The sequence below is a fragment of the Garra rufa genome, chromosome 7 (assembly GCF_049309525.1).
Source record: "Garra rufa chromosome 7, GarRuf1.0, whole genome shotgun sequence".
NCBI lineage: Eukaryota > Metazoa > Chordata > Actinopteri > Cypriniformes > Cyprinidae > Garra > Garra rufa.
Genome location: NC_133367.1, coordinates 7470668 through 7496767, shown reverse-complemented (window position 1 = coordinate 7496767; position 26100 = coordinate 7470668). Strand labels below are relative to the sequence as shown.

The following is a 26100-nucleotide window of genomic DNA, read 5'->3' as shown; positions in this document are numbered from 1 at the left end:
AGATCATGTCAATGTTTTAATTTCACATTGTAGACTTGTTTTATATCTTTGACACATTTAAGTGCTGCACTTGACAATCACATTTAAACATTTGAATCATTATGGATGAGTTTAATACAAATATTATTAAACTGAAGAGCCAGACAGACTCATCTGAGCGTCTTCCTCCTGTTTCAGCTTTCAATAAAACAAAAGCATCATTTGCTTGAATACTAAATCAACATGAATCATTCAGTATCACATGTTTCTAACACACATGCTGCATTATTTGATTGTAAAGTCTGAGTCTCTTCACCTGTATGGATCACATTCACACATTTATCACACATTTCTTTCTCCTCATAGACACAGTAGTGAAGCTCTTCTGTGGATCCTCACCTGATGTTCACTGCTCCTTTTACCATGAACTATAAAGAGAAACACACACTAATGAGTGAACGCCAAATATAATAAACCACAAGAACAAATACTAATGTGATTTTGCCTCAAAACTAAACCCTTTCAGTGAAATGTTCCACTAGTTAAAGCTGTTTTTCCTCTAGTTTCAACATTTGTATTGGTCTCAGTAAATAAGTGAAAGTAAAGTAAGTGTAAAGTAATGTGACGTGTTGCTTGTCAAAGTAAAAAAACACAAGAGACAGAGACATTGATCATGTGATGCTGGACGGCTGTGAGCTGAAGCTGGAATCTGCACTGATTTTACCAGCGTTTTCCTCCAATCTGACCAAATCTATTTCAAACTGGAATGATTCACTATTACTGATGGCATTAATAAAGCAGCTGTTGTTGGATAAAGCTCTGACAGTCTGCTTTTGTTCTCTTTCCTCCTTTGTGTTCAACATTTTGATCAACTTTACATTTCATTCTGACACAAACCCTTTGAAATAAAGCTTGATGATCATTTGATCATCTCCTTTCACAAATATTTGAAAGTTAATATTTGTCCACATATCAGAGGTAATTGAAGATCTCTTTAATATCACAAAGTGAAGTTTACTCACAATAGTTCACAGTTTGAGTCTCGTAGCACATCAATGAGCCGCTGCTTTGAGTCTCCAATCTTATTATATCTCAGATCAAGCTCTTTTAGAAACTGCAGTGCTTTTATGTTTGTCAAAGACTGAGTTAAAGAAGAAACATCTGTAATGCCACAGCATTGAAGACTAGAAAGAGACAAACAGAGGAAGAGAAGATCATCTTACAAACAAATCATTAAGGAGAAGAATTTGACACAAATATAATGTGAACCCATGAACCCACTCATCATGAGATATTGAGTAGAAAGTGTTTAGGTTTAAACTGTTGAAGTGATTTTCATCATTTTGATTCTTGTATGTGAATGTTACTGACCTCAATCTCTCCAGTTTACAGTGTGAATCCTTCAGTACGTCACATAAGTCATTCACTCCTGTGTTTGTGATTTGATTCTCGCTCAGGTTCAGTTCTCTCAGGTGTGATGGGTTTGATTTCAGAGCTGAAGTCAGGATGAGACACTGTTTCTCTGTAATACTGCATCCATACAGACTGAAGACAGAAAGAGAAAGAACAATGACTCAGATCTATGATGATCATCAGCAAATGCTATACAGTCACTAATAAACCAGAAAAATCATGAAATCTTAATGATATGAAACAAACCAAGACAGGAGTATTTGAGGACACTAGTTACAATCCAAGTCTGGATTTGTCCTCAATCAACAAGTGCATTTTATTCATTTAGAATAATATATAGGATTAATGTAGACACAAAAGAAAAATTAAATTCATAATAGTAATGCAAGACAATCTGATAAATTAATAAATTATTTTAAGTTATTTTAGAGTACAATCTCTAAACACACATTTCTAATAAAAGCAGATTTAGTGAAAGTAGCATTAGTCCAGCATAAATGTGACTGTCAGAATAATCTACTGTCATTTGTTACACTTGTTTTTATTCTGTTTTCACTTCTGTCTTGTTTCACAGCAAACATGTCAGATTTCAGCAAGTTTAATGCTCTTTCTAATACACATACAAACCCATGAACTAATAGTATTGCTGAATCTTTCTGATGATGGAGAAAAAGCAGAAGATGCAGCACTATAAATGATGTGACTTGAGTCTGTTGTCTTCAAATAATCTAAACAGTGAACTTTAATCTGACTGTAACTGCTGTACAGTATAATGATACTAACTCTAGTTTCTCCAGCTTGAATTGTGGCTTCATCAGTAGATCACTGAGGTTTTTCACTCCAGAGTCTCCTAGTTTATTCCAGCTCAGGTTCAGTTCTCTCAGGTGTGATGGGTTTGATTTCAGAGCTGAAGACACAGCAGAACAACCTTCATCTGTCATTTTACAGTCTCTTAACCTACATTGACAGAAAGAGGGAGAGCAGAAAATAAGAAAATAAAATAAGTCACATAGTTTATCATAAGTAAATAAAACAGAGGAAAACAGATCAACTTGTTTATTTCAGCAGATTAGGGATTTCAGTTATTTTTCCTGAACCAATCAAACCAAAGCATGTTAACTGATCATTAACTGACAAACAACAAGACTGTGGTCAGCGCCGATAGCACACCGACATACAGCACTGAATAACATCATAAATACACAACTAGATCAACAAGATCATCAAGACACACTTTAAGATGTGCTGAGAAAGCCTGACCAGAAAGTTTGAAAAAAAAACAAGCTGCTAAAATGCTTTTAGTTGTTTTAACATGATTAACAAGTTACTAGCATGTTTCTAGCACAACTAATGTGTCACTAGCATGTTACTAGCAAAACGTTAGCATTATAAGCATGTCACTAACATTTTGTTAACTTGATTAGCAATTAGTTATTAGCATGTTTCTAGCATGACTAGCCTGTCACTAACACTTTGCTAACATGGTTAGCATTTCACTAGCATGTTGCTAGCATAATTAGCATGTTACTAACATGTTGTAAACATGATTAACAAGTTATTAGCATGTTTCTAGTATGACTAGCCTGTCACTAGCATGTTGCTGCTATGATTAGCATGTTGCTAACATGAGTCTGAATGAGTTTCCATAGAGTCTACATAGAAGGGCAGTTTGATTGAGTCTCAAGGGATTGTGGGAGTTTTGTCAATGTGAGTTTGAATAGTGTTGATCATTTGAACATTCCCTCAATGTAAGTCTATGGGATTATTACCAGTTTTAATCTGCATTTTTAGGAAAAGCGTAATTCTGATCAGTTAGAAAAGATCCAGCAGCTGGAGTCAGATCAGTCTGAAGATCTGGACTGAGTTTGGAGTTTAAGAGTTAAAGATCTAGGAGCAGCAGTCAGACATTTGAGTCTCAGAAGAAGAAGAAGAAGAAGAAGAAGAAGAAGAAGAAGAAGAAGAAGAAGAAGAAGAAGAAGAAGAAGAAGAAGAAGAAGAAGAAACAAAAAACTGTGAGTCAAACTTAACATATACTAGTCTGTTTCTATTTCACTTTCAATTCATTCATTTTGGCTCGACGCTTATAAACTACTTCTATTTTTCATTCTTGTTCTGTTGTGAATGAAGGGGGACTAAAATAGACTATAGCTATGTTTATAGTGTTTATCATGTTTGCAAACATTTCATTTTATTTCCCGCTATATCAATATTTCTGAATGCAATAATAAAATGTGACTTGTTATCTGTTTTTTAGGGTTTGGGTCGATAGACATCACGATGCTGAGCCGCAGCAGCAGCAACCCACTCACGTAAAACACACACTTAATCACACTATAGCCACATGAAATGCATGCTTTCAATTTCCACATCTTACTTATTTTATTATTATTATTATGAGGAAATGATAACAAACGAATTACACAAACTAGTTTGTTTACATTAATAAATGAGGAATATAGAGAGCAGAAAACAATCTAACTAATTCTTAATTTAACTATATTAAATAAACTACACCAAATATGCTTTTTTATGGTTTTACAATAACGAACAGAGCTTGGCACAAAAAAAAAAACCCCAAGAGAATATATATTTTTTTCCATTGAAATATGAACGTACAATAGAAAGCCTAGTATACATTATCAATAACAGTTATCATTCAAATACATGTGGATGAGCCCAACGCCTGCTATTTTTAGTTTCTCTTTGTTTTGGAAGCTTAACTTTATACTGTTTCATTCCTGTTCTGTTCTGAGTACTGTTACATTTAAATGATTGGTTTTGGAGTCAGGGTAACTAGCTATGTTTATAGTGTTTATAATGTTAATACATAATACTATTTCACTTGATTTGGTGTTATTTCTGATATTACTTTCTCTCTTCATTCCGCTGCTCATTAAATGTGTTTGGAGAGAGTGGGTTCAGCAGAAAGCAATCAATGAGAGCGATATTGAACTTAAAAAAGCTGACTGGTCTAAAATATGTTAAAGACCAACACACATTCTCCAAATACATCTACATAAACCCACGCTTGCTCTGTCTCGTCTGCACACACGCACTGTCATGATCTAATGCACTTAATGCCGGATCTTTAAAAACAAATACCGGAACACAGAAATCCACAATCTGACATTTTCCGGAACAGGATCCGGCTCAAATTAAGCATTTTTATATTTTAACTATGCAGCAGAAGTTTCAAAAACTACTTGTAAAAAAAAAATATATAAAGTACAAATATAATGTCAAGCTCATCATGAGATATTGAGTAGAAAGTGTTTAGGTTTAAACTGTTGAAGTGATTTTCATCATTTTGATTCTTGTATGTGAATGTGTCACGTGGAGTCAGGAGGTCTGGGTCCAAATGCGGGTAAGAATAGTTTTAATAAAGATATAACACAAAATAAACAAACAAAAGGCCAACACGGCACAAACTAAGAACTTAATCACAAATAAACCAAAATCTAGAACATAAGCAAAGATCAGAGAATACAGAAACAAACCAAACACGAGACAATGCAGACATAAAGCAGAATGAGCAGTGAAGGGTACTTATAGTCCTGATAGTGAACAGATGTGGGTGATTAGTGCTAATGACAAAGACAAGTGACAATCAAGGAGTGCAGTGCAGGAAAGCGACCTCAGGTGGCTGAGGGAAACCCCACAGCCCCAATCATGACAGTACCCCCTCCCTACGGAACGGCTTCCAGACGTTCCCAAAGTCTGGAGGGAGGAGGTACGGAGGAAGGCAAGTCAGGGGGAGGGATGGCGGGCCAGGACCGTGCAGCGGGGTCCCGCAAGCATGCCTTGCCGCCAGCGGAGCCTCAGCCGACGTCGTCGCCTCAGGCAAGGAGATAGCGAACGTCACAGCGTCAGGCACGGAGTTAGCGGACGTCGTTGCATCAGGCAGGGAAATAGCGGACGTCGCCGCGTCAGACAAGGAGATGGCGAACGTCGCCGCATCAGGCACGGAGACGGTGGACGTCGCCGCGTCAGGCACGGAGATAGCGGACGTCGCCGCCCCAGGCAGGGAGACAGCGGACATCGCCGCCTCAGGCACGGAGATAGCGGACGTTGCTGCCTCGGGCAGGGAGATAGCGGACGTTGCTGCCTCGGGCAGGGAGATAGCGGACGTCGCCGCCTCGGGCAGGGAGACAGCGGACATCGCCGCCTCAGGCACGGAGATAGCGGACGTTGCTGCCTCGGGCAGGGAGATAGCGGACGTCGCCGCCCCAGGCAGGGAGACAGCGGACATCGCCGCCTCAGGCACGGAGATAGCGGACGTCGCTGCCTCGGGCAGGGAGATAGCGGACGTCGCCGCCCCAGGCAGGGAGACAGCGGACATCGCCGCCTCAGGCACGGAGATAGCGGACGTTGCTGCCTCGGGCAGGGAGATAGCGGACGTTGCTGCCTCGGGCAGGGAGATAGCGGACGTTGCTGCCTCGGGCACGGAGATAGCGGACGTTGCCACCTCGGGCACGGAGATAGCAGACGTTGCCGCCTCGGGCAGGCAGATAGCGGACGTCGCCGCCTCGGGCACGGAGATAGCAGACATCGCCGCCTCGGGCACGGAGATAGCAGACGTTGCCGCCTCGGGCAGGCAAATAGCGGACGTCGCCGCCTCGGGCACGGAGATAGCAGACATCGCCGCCTCGGGCACGGAGATAGCAGACGTCGCCGCCTCGGGCAGGCAAATAGCGGACGTCGCCGCCTCGGGCAGGCAGATAGCGGACGTCGCCGCCTCGGGCAGTGAGATAGTGGTCGTCGCCGCCTCGGGCAGGAAGATAACGGACTTCGCCGCCTCAGGCACGGAGATAGCGGATGTTGCCGCCTCAGGCACGGAGATAGCGGATGTTGCCGCCTCAGGCACGGAGATAGCGGATGTTGTCGCCTCAGGCAGGGAGATAGCAGACGTTGCAGCCTCAGGCACGGGAATAGCGGACGTTGCAGCCTCCCCGCGAAAGATCGTCTCCGCCCCCGCCGCAAAGCAGGGACCCTTCCGTGCAGCCTCGGCGCTGGCCAAGCAGGCATAAATGAATTCAAACCGCTTGGCCGACGCCGCCTCGAAGGACATCCCGGCAGTGTCAGGAACAGAGCGGATGGTCGCCGGCCCCAAACGTGCGTCCGCCGCCTCTTCAAAAAAAATCCTCCCCGCTGGACCCATTAGTGATGTCTGCATTCTGTCACGTGGAGTCAGGAGGTCTGGGTCCAAATGCGGGTAAGAATAGTTTTAATAAAGATATAACACAAAATAAACAAACAAAAGGCCAACACGGCACAAACTAAGAACTTAATCACAAATAAACCAAAATCTAGAACATAAGCAAAGATCAGAGAATACAGAAACAAACCAAACACGAGACAATGCAGACATAAAGCAGAATGAGCAGTGAAGGGTACTTATAGTCCTGATAGTGAACAGATGTGGGTGATTAGTGCTAATGACAAAGACAAGTGACAATCAAGGAGTGCAGTGCAGGAAAGCGACCTCAGGTGGCTGAGGGAAACCCCACAGCCCCAATCATGACAGAATGTTACTGACCTCAATCTCTCCAGTTTACAGTGTGAATCCTTCAGTACGTCACATAAGTGTTTCACTCCTGTGTTTGTGATTTGATTCCCGCTCAGGTCCAGTTCTCTCAGGTGTGATGGGTTTGATTTCAGAGCTGAAGTCAGGATGAGACACTGTTTCTCTGTAATACTGCATCCACACAGACTGAAGACAGAAAGAGAAAGAACAATGACTCAGATCTATGATGATCATCAGCAAATGCTATACAGTCACTAATAAACCAGAAAAATCATGAAATCTTAATGATATGAAACAAACCAAGACAGGAGTATTTGAGGACACTAGTTACAATCCAAGTCTGGATTTGTCCTCAGTCAACAAGTGCATTTTATTAATTTAGATTAATGTACAGGATTAATGTAGACAGAAAAGAAAAAAACAACACTTAAAAGTTATCCATTCATAATAGTAATGCAAGACAATCTGATACATTAATACATTATTTTAAGTTATTTTAGTGTACAATCTCTAAACACACATTTCTAATAAAAGCAGATTTAGTGAAAGTAGCATTAGTCCAGTATAAATGTGACTGTCAGAATAATCTACTGTCATTTGTTACACTTGTTTTTATTCTGTTTTCACTTCTGTCTTGTTTCACAGCAAACATGTCAGATTTCAGCAAGTTTAATGCTCTTTCTAATACACATACAAACCCATGAACTAATAGTATTGCTGAATCTTTCTGATGATGGAGAAAAAGCAGAAGATGCAGCACTATAAATGATGTGACTTGAGTCTGTTGTCTTCAAATAATCTAAACAGTGAACTTTAATCTGACTGTAACTGCTGTACAGTATAATGATACTAACTCTAGTTTCTCCAGCTTGAATTGTGGGTTCATCAGTAGATCACTGAGGTTTTTCACTCCAGAGTCTCCTAGTTTATTCCAGCTCAGGTCCAGTTCTCTCAGGTGTGATGGGTTTGATTTCAGAGCTGAAGACACAGCAGAACAACCTTCATCTGTCATTTTACAGTCACTTAACCTACATTGACAGAAAGAGGGAGAGCAGAAAATAAGAAAATAAATCACATAAATTAAAGGCAAATAAAAGAGAGGGAACAGATCAACTTGTTTATTTCAGCAGATTAGGGATTTCAGGTATTTATTTTCCGAACCAATCAAACCAAAGCATGTTAACTGATCATTAACTGACAAACAACAAGACTGTGGTCAGCGCCGATAGCACACCGACATACAGCGCTGAATAACATCAGAAATAGTTCACATGCTCTCACGCCACAGCTTGTATTTCTGTCTTGAGAGTTAAATAGCATCTAACGTTACCAGCCAAAAAATTAGAATTAGCTGTTTTCTGGTATATTACGTGATCCCGCTACAATCACGATCGTCACTAGACAACATAGACGCAACACACGGGACAAGGCCAGCGGTGGAATCATTGCAGGGCTGCGGCTTTGTCTCGAAAGCGTTTCATTCAGTTGAGGAGGTGGTCGCGTTGTGGTCTCGGAGCGGACGTTGCCATTTGTTTTTACTAGAAACTAAATAAAAGCAGAAGGGTTTTTCATATTTATTTATTTATTTATTTATTTATTTTCCATTTTACGATTCCTAGACAAAATCACTTGCCTGTGATCAAAGATAGTGAGAACTGATGTTGGGGATTACAGCCAAATTTGTGCAAAATGATTAGTTCTTCAACAGCTTTAACTAATTGTGGGCCTGAAATGAAGGAAAAGACAAGATAATTGGTAAATCTGCTAAAAAAAGACAAACAAATTCATCCAAATAAAATCAATTGTTTTATATATTTCAAAACACAAATGTATCAACATTGTTGGGAAGGTTATTTTGGAAATAGGCTGTAATAGGCTACAGATTAAATTTCCCTATTTAAAATGTAATTTAAAAGTAGTGTCACTATTTCAATTGCTTTAGAGGTAATGTAACATTACATTTGATTACTAAATTTCTAAGGAATGTTTTCAACTGTTAGTCCTTTTAAAAACTTTTTAAGCAGGCAGGTTTACCTTACAGTAGCACTCAACACTAATTACTGTCAATCTTTCATCACTTGAATTAGATTATGTAAGGAATAATTGACTTCGGGCCGTAGAATTCTTAGAAAATAATGCACACCTGAGGTGGTGATGCGGTCACGACGCGAAGCGGAGTCTACCTCGCGTGTGAGAGCTGTCATGTCGTTTTTAAGTTGTTAATCGTCAGAGCAGCGCTAACAACATTAGCGCGAATGCTAACGCAAAAACTGTAACGTTATGTGTGTGCGTCTGTGAGGTGAGTGAGAGAGGACGAGAGAAATAGTTTGTGCTTTCCGTACATAATAAAACGTAATATATTGTGGAAAAAACATGGAAATGATCTGTCGTTTTTATCCGGATGTTTACTGTATTTATTAGTTTGGCCAGTGTCATTGTGGGTTTTAGTTATTTTGCTGTTTTGGGCTGTAAGGACCTTTGAAATAACTGAAATCGTATGGCGAAGTGATATAGACATGTACTGCGGTCTAAAGCTGCCTGGAACTACGTTAGCCGTGCGTTTCCCTGAATATAATGCACACCTCTAGAACGTTCGTCAGCCAATCAGATTAAAGCATTTAACGGCCCTGTAGTATAAAACAATTTAATTTTAAAGCACAGCCACCACAAAATCTTTAGTACCTCTGTTTAACTCCTGAAACATTGGTGTCTCTTATTTGAAAGCACAATATTTACATGTAACCACTTTGTAACTGTAAACATTTTTAAAAGTAACTGTAATTTAACTATATTTGTTATTTCTCAGTAACTGTAACAGATTAGTTAAATGTTGTTTTTAATTAAATTACACAATTACATGTAACTAATTGCTCTAGCTAAGTTCAAGCCCCTACCACTGTCATCAAGGCATCAAAGTGTGCAATAAACACTTGAAATACAAAATGACATTAGTAAGCTGAAATATGTACCTCTCTCTTTCACAAACACACACAGATTGACATTCATGCTATGAGCAAGTTCTGCAATCCTCCTGTATGTTTACAGTATGTGCATTGAGCTGATGTTTAGTTTGCTCCTTTGGGAACAAATGTCTTTTTACACTTTTGATACATATTGAAATATTTAAAACATTTTATATTCATGAATTTGACTTATCAGATCTACCAGTTGTTATATTTTTTATTTTGTGCTGGTTAATTATGAACAATAGATAGTTGAACATTTACCAAAAACTGGAGAGAATAGCATGGGGCCGAGGGGCCGCTGCTGCAAATATTTGAGTGGCTCCTCCCCAAACAGATAAAATCTCACTCCAAACTCTTTCCAAAACTTGAGAGCCCTTATAAATACACAACTAGATCAACAAGCTCTTCAAGACAAACTTTAAGATGTGCTGAGAAAGTCTGAACCAGAATGTTTGAAAAAGTTTAGGAAATTTAAGAAGTTCAAAAAAGTACTAGTAGCCTATGCTTTTAGTTGTTTTAGTATAATTAGCAAGTCACTAGCATGTTTCTAACAAGACTAACATGTCACTAGCATATTACTAGCATGATTAGCATAATGTTAGCATGATTAACATGTCACTAGCACGTTGCTAGTATGATTAGCATGTTACTATTATGTTGTTAACATGATTAGCGAGTTATTAGCATGTTTCTAGCATGTAGCTAGCATGATTAACAAGTTGTTAGCATGTTACAAGCATGTTGTTAACATGATTAGATGTCACTAACATTTTGTTAACATGTTTAGCAATTAGTCATGACTACATGAGCCCAACAACAGTTTCTGTTTCTATTTCACTTTCAATTCATTCATTTTGACTCGACGCTTATAAACTACTTATATTTTTCATTCTTGTTCTGTTCTGAATGGCGGAGTAAGGGGGACTAAAATAGACTATAGCTATGTTTATAGTGTTTATAATGTTTGCAAACATTTCACTTTATTTACCGCTATATAAATATTTCTAAATGCAATAATAAAATGTGACTTAGCTGTTTTTATTCTCTGTCTTTCACAAACTGATTTTTATATTTAAACTATGCAACAGAAGTTTCAAAAATTACTTGTAAAAAACAAACAAAGTACAAATATAATGTGAATTGAAGCTCATCATGAGATATTGAGTATAAAGTGTTTAGGTTTAAACTGTTGAAGTGATTTTCATCATTTTGATTCTTGTATGTGAATGTTACTGACCTCAATCTCTCCAGTTTACAGTGTGAATCCTTCAGTACGTCACATAAGTCATTCACTCCTGTGTTTGTGATTTGATTCCCGCTCAGGTTCAGTTCTCTCAGGTGTGATGGGTTTGATTTCAGAGCTGAAGTCAGGATGAGACACTGTTTCTCTGTAATACTGCATCCATACAGACTGAAGACAGAAAGAGAAAGAACAATGACTCAGATCTATGATGATCATCAGCAAATGCTATACAGTCACTAATAAACCAGAAAAATCATGACATCTTAATGATATGAAACAAACCAAGACAGGAGTATTTGAGGACACTAGTTACAATCCAAGTCTGGATTTGTCCTCAATCAACAACTGCATTTTATTAATTTAGATTAATGTACAGGATTAATGTAGACACAAAAGAAAAATTAACACTAAAATGTCTTAATTCATAATTGTAATGCAAGACAATCTAATACATTAATCGATTATTTTAAGTTAGAGTGTAAAATTTCTAAATACACATGTTGTCTGTAGTCCTAAACTAAACAGTGAACTTTAATCTGACTGTAACTGCTGTACAGTATAATGATACTAACTCTAGTTTCTCCAGCTTGAATTGTGGGTTCATCAGTAGATCACTGAGGTTTTTCACTCCAGAGTCTCCTAGTTTATTCCAGCTCAGGTCCAGTTCTCTCAGGTGTGATGGGTTTGATTTCAGAGCTGAAGACACAGCAGAACAACCTTCATCTGTCATTTTACAGTCTCTTAACCTACATTGACAGAAAGAGGAAGAGCAGAAAATAAGAAGAAAATAAAATTAGTCACATAATTTTAAAGGCAAATAAAACAGAGTTATCAATGATAACATTATCTGGTGAGCTAATAATTTCAGTAAGCCAAAGTTGTCAAATTTAACGTTAGTCACAGAGCAGCATAATATCTTTATAGCTAGCAAAGTAAATCTCCTCAAATGATGTTTAAGTAAGAAATGTGTGTATCAATGTGGTGTGTTTCAGTGACAGACGTGACGTAAAACAGCGCTAACATGAAATACTGAGGTACAACTGAAACACCGCGGTTAAGTGCATCTTTTGTGTTTTATTGTCAAGTCTGTGGTCTCGTGGTCGTGTCGTCTGCATCGGAGGTGTATTTTCTGGTGATTACCGTCGTCGCGGTGCAAACTACAGGTGAGCTTTGCTCTCATCATCTTAACTAATGCTAACGTTACTAAATTAGCCAAATTAGCCTCAGACTGCTGTTCTCCACAGGTTCACTTTTTAAAGAGAGTAACGGGCTAGAAATATATTAATATAACAAGCAAATAAATATTATAATGTTTATTTTATTAAAAATGTAAATTGTATTACTGTACAGTAGTTGTCTTTTCTGATCATAAACTGTAGTAACACTAAAAGGGTGTTGTGACACTGTCTGTTACGGGAGATTTCTCCAAGCACTAACTGGATGTTGACCATCAGGGACAGAATCATCATACAGCCAGCTGTCCATTTGACAGACATGCAGAACCAGGCGACACAAAACACATTTAGTTTTACATTGCATTTACATTCATGCATTTTCAGATGATTTTATCCTCAGCAAGTTAGATTGTATTGAAAGTACACATTTGTAAGGTATTTATTCCCTGGAAAACAAATGTTTTTAATAACCATGACTTGTCACATCAAGATTGAGTTTGCATGCGCATTAAAATTATTTCTATTAAACCAGCATTTAAACAGCTGCTTCAGGTATCTTTAACTTACTGTAACCTTTACATTCATGATAGCAATCTTACCGTCTGACAAATTTAGATTATTGTTACTGTAAAGCAACACATATAGATTTTTAATCATAGTAGGAATATTATATGCACAGACTTTATAGGAAACACACATTTAGAACATTTATATGAACAGATTGTTAGCATTTATCATGGTCTACATCAGACTTAACTAAGTGTCAGGACAACTAAATTCAATAAACAAGAAGGTAATATTAAGTGATTTAAACCATGAAGAAAATATTGTCTTTTTGCTCCATTTAGTAAAGATGGTTCTAAACAAAGCCATGTTTGGCATCTCTGCACACAGCAGTTTTATTACTGAATTAATTAACCTTTTTTAAACACCTTCAATCAGTGATTCACTGGCCCATTCATAAAATTCATTATAAAAAATTCAATAAAAAGTTTCTTACATTCATATGTAGTATATAATGTTTTTTAATGCATACAGCACCAGGTTTGACAGTTGAGGGAAATTCTATAAACATTCTATAAATAGCTTTCGAACAGTGAGATTTTTAATGTTTTTAAAGAAGGTCTCTTCTGCTCACTAAGCCTGCATTTATTTGATTCAAAGTACAGCAAAAACAGTACACGTTTGAACCATTTTTATTATTTAAAATAACCGTTTTTTATATATATTTTAAAATGTCATTTATTTCTTTGATGAATAGAAAGTTCACATAAACAGCATTTATCTGAAATAGAAATAGTTTGTAACATTATAAATGTCTGTATCATCACTTCTGATCAATTTAAATCATCCTTGCTAAATAATATCTTTCTATTCAACAAAGAATCCTTACATTTACTCAACTGTTTTAAATATTGATAATAATATCAATAAAATATGTTTATCAGCATACTAGAATGATTTCTGAAGGATCATGTGATACTGAAGACGAGTAATTATACTGAAAATTCAGCTTTGATCACAGGAATAAATTACATTTTAAAATATTTTCAAATAGCAGTTCATTTATATAATAAAAATATATCACAATTTTACTGCTTTTGCTTTAATTCGGATCAAATTAACGCAGGCTTAATGAGCAGAAGAGAATTCTTTAAAAAAAAAACATTAGAAATCTTAGTGTTCAAAAACTTATGACTGATAGTGTTCTTACTTATTTTTGCTTTTCAGTATGTGTATGTTTGCCATGATACAAAGTCTCCAGGGGACTCTGGTGATGCTCTATTTTTCCTGCTGTATCCTAGAGGTCTATATTTGTAATTTGTACTTTTAAAAGAACATGTTCAACAATTAAAAAGAGTATTACCAGAACTAATGCTTATGAGTTATTGTGATTTTTATGGGGGTTGGGTGCTAAAAATCCTTAATTACAGTGCTGTACCACAATTGGATTGTTTTAACAGGTACAAAAATGTTAAAACTAAATGAAAATAAACTTTATAGTACTGATAATGTAATTGAAATTTATCCAAGTCTGTTTTTCACCTTATGCTTTTGTTGACCTCAATTTTGGTCTACTGTCACACAACTTACTTCAGTATCTCCAAATGACACTTCATATTTCCCAGTCCAGAGCAGAGCAGCTTCACTCCTGAATCCTGCAGATTATTATTGCTCATGTTCAGCTCTTTCAGACTGGTATCTGATCCAAGAACTGTAGCCAGAGCTGAACAGCTTTTGTCTGTTAAACCACAATCATTTAACCTACGACGGAAATAAGATTACAGAATATTACATTAAATACATTTGCTAAATACAAATAATAAATAATAATCAATCAATCAATAGCTTTAATTACAATTTATACATTTGAAAGTGTTAGTTCTATGGCTTCAAGGAAAAGCATTACTAAGTGAATACTGATTAAACACCTTCACTCTTATGATCATGTGCTCAACACTGGCTGTAAAACATGTTGTTAAAACACAATACTGTTTACAGAGTGCTCACAAAAATATGCACAGGAATGTTTGAGCAGCTGTCTATCAGCGGGTACCACACTGACCCAGTATTTGGTACTACTAGTACTGCAGAAAGGCTGGAATTATACATTAAAATAAATCACAATCACTAGTTAGCTAACTATCTGTTGATATTCACTGCACACATTTGAGTGGACATTTGATGAACTGACCATCATCATACAAAATACTTTTTGGAGAACAAAAGAAGAACACAACTCTTCATTCTCAGCTAAAGAAAAACACTAGAATTTTTTTAAAATAATTTTCCAGAACAAGATTTTTCATGACAACTTACAGAGCTCTTTTGGAGGTTTTGATGACTGCTGATAATCTAATGAGACACTCGTCTGATTTCTTGAATTTCTGAAGCTCAAACTCCTCCAGCTCCTCCTCTGATGTCAACAACACAAAGGCCAAAGCAGACCACTGGGCAGGTGAAAGATCAGCAGATGAGAGACTTCCTTTGCTAAGGTGGGTCTGAATGTCTTTCACCAGAGTTTGGTCGTTCAGTTCATTCAGACAGTAGAACAGATTGATGGATCTCTCTGGAGACAGATTGGCTTCAAATTTCTGTTTGATGTACTGAACTATTTCCTTTTTGATCTGGTCATTTCCATTTTGCTGTGTCAACAAAGATTCTCTGATTGGACTGGAGAGACAAACCAAGGAGGAATCGAAGAAAAAGGTCCAGATGTCCATTATCACTCTCTAGTGCCTTGTCCACTGCAGTCTTGAGCAAATCAATCATAGTTTTACTTTTGTTTTCCTGTTCTTTAGACTCATGAACAAATATACTTCTCTTCTTTATGTCTAGAAACAGATGTGCATAAAGAGCTGCAATAAACTCTTGAATGCTCAAGTGAACAAAGCAGTACATGGTACCAAGAACAATCCCAGTTTCCTCCTTAAAGATCTGGGTACACATGCCTGAATACACCGATGCCTTATAGACGTCAATACCACAGGCTTCCAGATCTGTGTCATAGAAGATCACATTGTTTCTTTCCAGCTGATGAAATGCCAGTTTCCCCAGTGAAAAGATGGCATCTTTATCCCAGGAAACATCTGGTGTATATTCTCCATCATACTTTCGTCTGCTCTGCTGGATCTGAAATCTGAGAAAGTGTGTGTACATTTGTGTCAGAGTCTTGGGAGTGTCTTCAGTATTTGACTCCTGCAGTGTTTTGGAGACATCATCAGCCTGATTGTTTTTCCCATCATTATTTCTTTTCTCCTCTAAAATGTTCTGGAGAACAGTGGCTGAAATCCAGCAGAAGACTGGGATGTGGCACATGATAAAGAGACTCTTTGATTGTTTAACATGATCGATGATTTCTTTGGCCAGATTCTCATCCGTGATTCTTTTTCTGAAGTACTCCTCCTTTTGTGCATCATTGAATCCTCGTATCTCTGTCAGCCGGTCGATACAGTCAGGAGGAATCTTACTGGCAGCTGCTGGTCTGGTGGTGATCCAGATGAGAGCAGAAGGAAGCAGATTTCCCTTGATGAGGTTTGTCAGAAGAACATCCAGAGAGACTGGTGAAGATACATCATGCAATGTCTCATTATCCTTAAAGTTTACAGGAAGTCGGCATTCATCCAAACCATCGAGGATGAACAGGACTTTTTGACTCCTTCTTGTAAGGTTCAGATTTTTTGGCTCTGGGAAAAACTGAGTTATAAGGTCCGTCAAACTTAGTTCTTCTTTCTCCTTTAAGTTCATCTCTCTGAATGGAAGAGGAAATATGAAGCTGATATCTTGATTTTCTTTTCCTTCGGCCCAATCCAGAACAAACTTTTGCACAGAGACTGATTTTCCGATGCCAGCAACTCCTTTTGTCAGTACAGTTTTGATCGGCTTGTCTTGTTTAGGTGCTTCAAACAAATTTCTGCATTTAACCTGTATTTCTTGTGATTCATGACGTCTGGAAGCAACTTCAATCTGTCTTACCTCATGTTCAGTATTGACCTGTTCACTACAACCCTGAGTGATATAGAGATCTGTGTAGATGTTATTCAGAAGAGTAGAGTCACCTTGCTTTGCAATTCCTTCAACCACACACTGATATTTCTTCCTTAGGCTACATTTTAGCTGATGAATGAAGAACAGCTCATCTAAATACAGGAATAAAATAGACAGATTGTTTAGTCTCTGGGTTTGTTGTGTTTGGAGCAGAATGTGGAAGTCTAAAGGAAGTCTGTCATTGTAAGAAACAGCACAGGTTATGAACACATGATATGAGAGACATATGAGTCATAACAGTGATTGTGGAAGAGGAAACATATTGACACAGGGCTGAAAGCAGCTAACAGAGTCTCTTACCTTCTAGAGTACTAGCCGCTTCATTTTGCTTCATCTCTCTCAGGAAGTAGAGCGTGAGATCAAGAGCTGCTTCTTTCATACTGCATCTGTTCTCATTAAAGTCCTTCACGTATTGCATGTTCTCTTTTTGTAATATTTTCTTAAACATTTCCAGCTCATTCTTTAGAAATTGTATTATTTTCTTCTCAAGATCCTTTAAACAAAGTAAAATAAATAAATAAATGAAAAAAAGACAAAGACAAAAGAACAAAATTTAACCAATTCCACGTCCATATTTGGTCCAAATTTTATAATCAGTAATTAATATTTGTAAAATACTGCCCAGTAACCAATTTGTTTGCTATAAATCTAAACATTTAGCAAATATTTTCCTACCTGGAAGATTCCAGGGAGTTTGTCTGTGAAATTCTTGTGGTTCCTGTTAATCTGGACGTCTGAATCTAATGTTTCACATTGCAGCCTGTTAAAATGGTGAATAAAATGAAATGTGGGTAAAGCTAAATTTTAGAAAAAAGTCTTATTTTTTAATCAAACACAAAGAGCAATCATCAGCTGTTAAAGAGAAGGTTCTATTGAAGTACACATTTAGGTAAAAACTGGATCCTATATCTCTGTCCTATAAAGGAGAGAACTAATAATGCAAAGAACAGGACAAAAATAACAGTATTACAGGAGTTCTTCAGTCTAATTTGAAATGGTTTAATGCTGCAAATAGTAATTAAGTAGATGTTTCCATCGTGGATGCTCTTTGTTGCTGCTTGTGTAATTGTTTCACGAAAAGTAGCTGCAGACTGACTTCAATAAAAAGGAAAGCAGATATTATGATCTGTGATTTATTGTTTTATTTAGTTCACTTCTATCACAAATATCCCAGTGAAAAAATTAGCTAGTGCCATACAATACAAAACACATGAAATACCTTTCAGTAGCTGATGGTGTTTCCTCACTGAACAGCGGTGGGTTTCCTTTTGACCGGTCACTCTTCACAGACACAGAGCTGAACACATGAGAGCCTGATCTTACACTAAAGACACAAAGATGAAAGGAGCTTTTTTTAAACTTTATTTAGTACAATCAATTTTAAAAATTCTAAAAAAGAAAGTACAATATATACCCCAATGCAAAAATGAGAAAAGAATAAGTCCCCTTCCATCCCAGTCCAGAAAATGTCAGTGTCCAAACTCTCTTCTGTAACAGCAGCAGCATCCTCATGTAACACACGAGTTTGATTTCTACTCTGTCTGCATCTAATGTTGTGCCACTGGAGCATTCACCTACATTCACCTCAGTCTCAATAGTCTCACTTCTCCCACCTTCCTCATTTATATCTTCCCTAGCAATAGAGGCACTGACCCCAGCTTCAACACCCATCCTTTCATTATTTACAGTTTCAGCATCATTATCTTTCTCAGCACATACACTTCTAATGTGGTCCTCCCATTATATCAGAGGAAACAAAAACCAACTAATCAAACTCAAACTCATCTACATCATACTTCAAGACCACTTAAACCTGTCATCTAAAACAAACCACAGTGATTTACAGTCAAGCGGGATTTAAAGCTCTACAAGCAAGAGTTTCATCTTTAATGAACAGGGGAAAGTTGGACTAATATATATATATAAGGCATCCTGTATAACAATGGCATTCTGTACAAGACTGTTTACTTTTTCAATACTGGCAAGGAAAATAACAAGAGTGCTGTTGATAATATGCTGATGAAACCAACAACCTCTCCAACAGCCAAAACACACTGTTCCCCTGAAGCATCATTTATTTCCATTTTGTACTGTATCTACGTGACAAATGGTCCAAACTCACACGATCTGAAGACAAATGCTGGATAGCGGCGATCTACTTTCCCAACACAAACTCTCTCTAATCTGCAGTGCTGGCCCATTCAACAGACGCTCGCCTAGGGCCCTGTCTTCAGCTACAGACATAGCCTTGGTCTATATTAGGGATCTCCTATAACGTCATATTGTATATTCATGAAATTAATATCTGCACTTCAGTCAAGGCATTTCTGGATCAGGGTTTTCTGTTAGATCAAATAAATCACTTTGACCTTTGAAACTCTGAAGATCTTACACAAACAGATACATTACACACTAAAGGAAAATGAAAACATTAAAAAGCATCATATGACCCCTTTAAATTAAGTGTGCAGTCTGAATATACATTTATGACCTAAAAACTAAATCATTGATGTGGAATAATTTACTTAAGTATCTACATACCCAGTGCTGAAGAGCGACTGCAAACTTGTTTAAGAATGTAAATTATGAATCTGATTTTCAGTTCTCAGATATTTATCATCTATTGGCTACTTTTTAATATATGTTATGTTATACTTTAGTTAGGAAGTTATGAAGCTCTGAAGTTCTGCAAAGCATTTGTAAATATAAAACATGGTTTGCTAAGGTTTTGTTTGTTAAAGCAAACATGTGAAAGTCTGAAAGTTCTTAGCTTTTGTCAGTGTCACCTCCCAATTTTGTATTTTTTTTTCACAAAATAGGAGTTTTACTTTTTAGCGTTTTACGTTTACTTTTTGCTTAAATCAAACAAAATATGTTTTTATTTAACAAACGTATTTTTGTATTAAAAGAGACTATTACTTTAATAACTCAGCAGCACTGACAAAATATATTGTATGCATATTTATTTAAAAAAAATTAAAACTCCCTCTGACGGCGGTAACAGTGGCCTCATTACAACATAAAAATCCAAAATGTACACCACTCAAGTCAACGGCTTCTTGTTTAACAACTTTATTTAACTATTTGGTCCAACAAATAGCAATCTTGAGCACTGTGATAAAATATTTTTCAAATATTTCAACACCGTCAGACAGAAAACCTGACGGTGGTGACAAAAACCTACTATTTCCCATGATATGCATTAGTTGTTCACATTAACCATCTTGTTTCCACTCTGTTGCTAGCTACTTCAGACTTGTTTTTGAAAAGTATACATTTATGTCATAATCATATCTAATATTATTTATACAAAAGAGACGGTGTTGACATGTGATGGTTGCCACAGTAGCAGTGTCCACAAATATGAACATGTTTAAGAGAAAATAGCAAATTTACAGGAGCTTGGCTGATCTTGAAGCATGCAGTAGAGCTGAAGATTTGATAATGTGGTCCTCAGGAATGCAGTTGACCTTGTAGTTGCCTGATTTTATTGCTTTTTATAAATATCTGACGGTGGCGACGCATATGTGGGACACATTTTGTGCAACCAAAAAATAATTGTAAATATTATTCAAAACACAGTATTTGTAATTTCTGTAAACATATTCTGTATAACATTTCATATTAATCAATTAAATGATTACTTTTTGCTTTTTTAATCAAGTTTAAATGATTATCTCCCATCTGAGGACAAGTGATTTTGTAGGCAATGGGCCAGATTTGATAATTAAATTAATACAAAATTAAAACAAAACTATAAAAGAACCTTACATATGTGCAACAGACCCTCTGATTATAATCTTGATTCTTTTGATTCATGAAAATGTTCTTCATTTCCAGAATGAGCACTTTTCTTGTTGGGACATGCTTTTGCCAAATTTTCTAGAATCAGTGAAACACGAGCAGAGTTCTCCGCATGAAAGACTCCTGAAAGAACATGCCTCTTCATTTCTCTCTAACACGGTAGGAAATTAAATTAAACGAAATGTAGATGATGTTAACTGTGATGATTGACAGGGCAGTTTAAACAGTGACAGGATTCAGGTAACTAAGCAACAGAGCGTCTGTTAAAAAAGCAGTTATGAGGAAGTAGTATTTCCCAAAGCTCGCCTACTATTCTGCTACATACTCCAAAGTATGTACCTTTTCTTCACAAAAAGAGTACATACTTTTAGGGCGTAGTATAAGTAGGCGAATTGGGACGCAGCATCAGTCTTACCTCTGTTTGTGTGAGAGACTCATCTCAGACGGAGAGTCCTTTCCTCGCTCCTCTGACATACTGCAGATAAACTGCTCAACACTGGGATCTTTGTGTCTCTGAAGACCATCAGATGCTCATCATGACCTGAACATGACAATGTGTCTCTGACATCAATATCAGGATAGTTCAGAGGAAGAAATGAAGAAAAACAACTAGTGCTGAATGTTTGAGTTATTAAACAATCAATATAAAAGCATGGAATTGCTGTCATAATGTCTTCAGATCATTCAAATCACTCACAACACATGCCTTTATTTACATGAACATTACTATGCAGCAACTTTTTTTTTTTTTTTTCATTTGTTGCTTGGGTTTCTCTATCCGGTGTTGTGCAATATTCAGTTCCCGTGAAAAGCTGTTCAATTAAAAGCTGTGTCAGTAGTTGCTGTGTATTTTGCTTTCCATAACTGACTGACTGCAATTAAACTCAAATGTCGTTAGTTGCATGTTCGAATAAAGATTGTTACATTAATGTTCTCTAGTGTTGTTTTGTCTTGCCTTTTTCCTTCAAAATTTTATATTGAGATGATTCATTTTGCAAATGAGAGATGTCGTTTATGGAGCATTTAAGAGAAGACTGAAAGAAAACAAATTATTTTAAATGTCCTGCCCATTAAAGCCTTCCCTCTAGTACTCAAACAAACATAAAGTTAACTTTTACAATTTTATGTATGCATAAATACTTGCAGCAATGCATTACACAGAATGCCTAGACATTTAAAATCAAATAGTGTGTAGACATACTTTTTCTAAATTAAACATAAAACAATGACATTAAAGCATGTTCTAAAGCAACATTCAAAGAGCAATTGCTGATTGACAGACCCAAAAGTCCTGTGTATCTTGTGTGGATGGATATTTGTCCCCACGTGTCAAGCATAAGTCAGATTCAACCATTAATCTTGTCATCTATGAAAATAAAAGCGTCAACATAATGCTCTGTGTGTGTGTGTGTACCTGGTATTCATCACGTTGTGGGGACCAAATGTCCCCATAAGGATAGGAATACCAGTAGATTTTGACCTTGTGAGGACATTTCTCAGGTCCCCATGAGGAAACAGGCTTATAAATCATGCACAATGAGTTTTTTTGATGAAGTATGCATTTAGAAAAACACCTACTTCACAATCCCACATGAAGTGCCATTCTGTTGGAAGCTGTGTGGTAAAATGCCACATTCCCACTCTACATCAGTTCCTTTTGTGGCCATAAATATGCTTTTATGGAAGTTTTTCAAAAGTAAAAAACAAACAAAAAAATTCAGAAAAACAATTGATAAATGAAGACATAAATGGCAGATGTTTGTTCTGACCTTACAACCTTTTTACAGCAAGCTCTCTTTTTTTTGAGTGGTTTCACCAAGGGAATTCGGTTATAAAATTATCCACTCTTTCAGATAAATCACCTGCAAAATGAGTATAGTTTAATCTTGATTTAATCTTGCTTTAAATTTTAAATCACTTAAGTTTATAGAAGGATGAGAATGGAAAGAAAATGAGTGTCCAGTGGTTGTTCTCAGTAACTGAACCAATCACCTTGTCATATTCCCCTGGATCCAGCTACAATGAAGATGCATGGAATGTTGTAACGCCTAAAAAAAGGACATTTTTACTAGTTCTAATAAAGCACTAAAGATCAATTTGAACAAGGGAATATTGTTTTCACCCTTTTCATTGAACACTGCCATTCCAGAGGTTCGATGCCAGAAATGAGTCAAGTACGCAGCTCTTGCCTGTGTAATTTTTTAGAAAGCATGAAGACATGTGCTAGCAGTGTCATCTATATTTCTTTTATTTATTGTGTAGTGTCTTGTGTTTGTGCATCCAGAGAAAACATGCATTGTGAAAATACCTACTATGTGTAATGCATTGCTGCAAGTATTTATGCATGAACAAAATTGTAAAAGTAACTTTTCGTGTGTTTAAGTACTAGGAGGCACAGCCTTTTAGTACATTTTTCTTTTCTTAAATGCTCCATAAACATCTCTCATCTGCAATTTTTTTTATTTATTATTTATTTTATTTTTTTGTTGCGAGGCTCTTGGCCAAGAAAAAAAGGGACAAAACACCGCACTCCATTCCACTCGATTGTTCGTAGTTCACAAAGCCACGCCCACCGCGGAACATTATTCACGATAACACCGCCCATTGGAACAGCTTTACACGGGAACTGAATATTACACAACACCGGGAAAACGTGTTTGACCACAGAATAGTTTGTTCTCACGTCCTAAAATGTTAAAAGGGGGAATAAAATACAGCTTTTAGAATTATTCTTAATACTACATAATTTCAGACTAAATGTTTTAACATGCGTTGTCTTTAAACGGTTTGTTTCAGAAAGATCTTTCTCAAAACAAAATTTCTGTCTCTCGGTCGTTTGTTATTTAGTCGACAGGTATAAATTATAAATGAACAAAACACACTTAAATAAAGCTGTGAAATCCGTTCATCATTCTCCTAAATAACTGCAATCGTGAAAGTAAATCAAACTTACTAGCAATAGTTCAGATGATCTTGTGCTGTAGGAACAGAATCAGGAAGTCTTTAAAACACTTTCGGTTTGTGATCGCTGTTAAACACCTGTGCGATCAACACGATTGATGTTTGTCACATGATACACTCCATCAAAGTCCAGTTAACAACAGATCTAGTGCATTACTGCCACCAACTGGACAGGAATATAATGCACAGACACACCTGCTTTCTCCTCCATATAATCTGTCATTTAAGTTTGAATAGTTTTAAATCTAATGTCTATTAAAAGAGAAAAACTGAGACAGTAACTCATGAACTAATGTGGGTTTGAAAAAGACAAAACAGCACTTTACCTTTTATTTAGAGCTGAAATTAGCATTTTTATCATTGTACAATACTTATACTTTATGTATTTTAAATCCTACATTTAAGGATATATTAGACCAATAAATTTTGAGTTTTTATCATTTATGTCTTTCTGTACTCTTATTCAACATTTATAACACTGTTTTTATGTAATTTAGGTTAATATGACAAATAGCACAGCTGTCTTATTGACTCTCAATGTAGTTTGTTTTCTGATATTTTGAGCTCATCTCTCCATTCCTGTCTTTACCATTGTCCTCAAAATCCTGCATCAGAATCTGAATAACAAAAGGAAAGTATTTTTTAGTTTGTTTTGAAAAGTTCATCTGTCTGTTTTCAGTATTATTAAATCTACATAAGCAGTTTCTCTCTCTTAAATAAAGGCTAACTTGTTGAAGAAACATCTGTAATGCCACAGTCATAAAGACTAGAAAGAGACAAACAGAGGAAGAGAAGATCATCTTACAAACAAATCATTAAGGAGAAGAATTTGACACAAATATAATGTGAACTCAGACTCAAATCTTCAAGCAGTTCAGCAGATTTAATGCTTGCTGTTAAAAAGACATACAAACTGTTAATTGTTTGAATGAAGAGGTAAAATAAAGTATAAATGGCTAAATCAGTTTTCCTTTTTCCTTCTTGCTGTCAACAAAGTGTTTCTAATATGAACTGATTGATTTTACATGAATTTTCAGACTTTTATTTTTTGTAACTTGATTCAACATCAGCATTGAAGTGCTATTTATGGCAATACAATAAATCCACATAATAGCAGTGATCTCCCACATATTAGTTATTCTAAGTTTCAGTCGTTGTTGTTAGTAGCATTGGCTGTTCATAGACAAGAAATGAACAGTTTTATATCATTGTGCTTTTAAACTGTCTTTCTTTATTGAAGCGCTGTAATGAAACCACACTTACAAAGATATTTAGTCAATATCCAGTGGGTTTTTATTAAAATGAAACTTTCCATTGGTGGACAAGGTCAAGGTCAGCAGTTTAATATTAACTTAACAGGTTCCAACAGGTTAAAATCAGTCTTCATTTTGACAGCAAATTATGATTTAGTCTTAGTCATAGTCTTTTGACTGAAATGTCATTTAGTTTGAGTCATATTTTAGTCATCTGGATTGTTTTAGTTTTAGTCTACAGTAGATTGAGTGGGTTTAGTTACAGTTAGATTTCTCTAAAATGACCAAACTCATTGTATAGGTTTGATAATACGGTTTTATCATGATAGACACAGATTTAACTGCTGTGACACACAACATGTCTTTATATTCAAATTAAATGAATCCACTTCTCATAAAGAAACAAGAACATGGTCTTCTTTTCAATCAAATACCAATGGTTATTCAGGCTAATTATGCATTCTTTATAACAACGTGTTTACCACTTTCTTCTTTCCTTCAAGCAGAAAGAATACATTTATTTATATAGATACATGTAGATTCATCTTTATTAGGGCTACTAAAGTGATCCAGTCAAGAGCAGTAGGTGATTTTCTGTTTTTCTGTTGTTGCTTGATTAAAACCATATATTATATATTTTTTAAATACCTCATTTTATAACATACATCAAATTGTTCATAATTGTATGTAGCTGTGTTCTGCTTTCTCTTCGCATTTCTAATGATTTATATTGTAATGTTTTTACTTTAATTTCAGATCAGTGGGTTTATTTCTTTACTGCACGCCTCTGATTTGCACGCGCTTCTCCAGCACGCGCTTTTTAAATAACGGTCATTTCGTTTTACTGACTGACTGACATCCGTTGATGATCTCTTCAGTGGATAATTAATTATAATTAATATATATATACGAGAGTAGTTTTATTTGGGGGAGATTTGACACGTCTAATAGAAGAAAACATCATGTTAACCGAGACGTTTTTGTTTAGTGACCAAAAGAGGGAAGCACATCATCGTTATTTCAGCGGTAAGAAACGAATGTAATGTTATCCTAGTTAAAGTCAAATGTTATTCGTTTTTAATGTCTGTAAAAAATAAAATACACATTTTTAAAATAGAATATATTTTGTTGAAGTCATGTTATTTAGTGCATTAATAAACATAAAATCTGGGTTGTTTTACGGTATTGTATACATAGTATAGGATCATTCAGTCTCATTTAATGCACCTTATAA

The 26100-nt window shown here is 36.3% G+C and overlaps 1 pseudogene; it reads right to left on the bottom strand.

Annotated features, from left to right (window-relative positions):
- Positions 1–14702: 14702 nt before the first annotated feature.
- On the bottom strand, positions 14703–17109 carry LOC141337889 (protein NLRC3-like; annotated as a pseudogene).
- Between the last annotated feature and the right edge of the window lie 8991 nt (positions 17110–26100).